At 34.6% G+C, this 1,300-nt stretch overlaps 1 pseudogene; it reads right to left on the minus strand.

Annotated features, from left to right (window-relative positions):
* Positions 1 to 931, minus strand: LOC120852977 (annotated as a pseudogene).
* Positions 932 to 1,300: the final 369 nt, after the last annotated feature.

The following is a 1,300-nucleotide window of genomic DNA, read 5'->3' on the forward strand; positions in this document are numbered from 1 at the left end:
TTAGTGTGATATCTACTCATTTCTTCTTAACATTTTTGTCAGTGAATCTATGGCTTTCTTATTTCTCAAGCTGTAGATAATTGGATTTAACAAAGGAATTATGACAATGTAAAATAGAGAGTCCATCATATCCTGATCATCTGCTTGTGCAGATCCATGGCACACATACATGAAAAGAGCCACATAATATAAAGAGACAGATAGCAGGTGGGCGCCACAGGTGGAGAAGGTCCTCCTCAGGCCTTCAACAGACTTCTTTTTTAAAACTGTAAAGAGAACAACTGAATAAGACACAAGAACATGAGAAAGGTGAACACCTGTATTGATCCAGATAAAATAAATACTATCAGAAAATTAATGGAAGGGTCAGTACAGGACATCTTAAACAATGGTATAATATCACAGTAAAAGTGCTATACTATAATGGAATCATAAAAGGTTAATTTGAATAAAAAAGTGTTATGAAGTGTGGCATGAGAAAGGCCACCTAAAATTGACAAAGCTAGTAGCCAGATGTGCAGTCTATCTGTCATAATCACTGGATAATATCACTGGTTTACCTATGGCCACATAGCAATCGTATGCCATTGTTGCCGGCAAAAAGCATTCTGTGGTTACACTGATTGCAAGGGAAAAAAATGTGTAACTTGCATTCAGTGAGAGAGGTAATTTTGCTCTTGCCACAGAAGTTGACCAGCATCTTTGGAGTCACTATGGAGGATATCCAGGCATCAACAAACACCAATTTTCCAAAGATGAAGATGAGAATATGAAGGTGACAGTCATTGCAGAAGAGAACAATCAGACCAAGGTTTCCCACAATGGTGATGAGGTATATCACCAAGAAAAACAAGAACAAAGAGATTTGCCACCGTGGTTGGTACTTAAGTCCTGTGAGAAAAAACTCCGTCAGCAATGTTGCTTTTTTCATTTCTGTATCCTTAATAGATGGCCTCAAAAAACAATGCAGTAAATGTGAAAAGAATATATATCAGAAGATTAAAAAAAATTTACTTAGGCTGGTATAAATGAAACCATAAACTAGCCTGAATATGATTTTATTTACTCTCACTTTAATATGAGAAAAGTATTGGGGAAAATTGTTATATTTGGAAAATGTGATTATTTCAGTTCAAAATATGTACAAGGATAAACTTATTTAAAAAAAGGAAATTCTGAACATGAACAAATTTATGGGGAAACTATTGAATGAGATATGGAAATTCTGTGTGTTTGAGATGAATGCAGGTTTTAAAAATGTTAGAAAGGCCTAGGTTATCAAGTAAATTGAATATCATAT

Source organism: Oryx dammah, unplaced genomic scaffold, assembly GCF_014754425.2.
Source record: "Oryx dammah isolate SB20612 unplaced genomic scaffold, SCBI_Odam_1.1 HiC_scaffold_2, whole genome shotgun sequence".
Taxonomy (NCBI): domain Eukaryota; kingdom Metazoa; phylum Chordata; class Mammalia; order Artiodactyla; family Bovidae; genus Oryx; species Oryx dammah.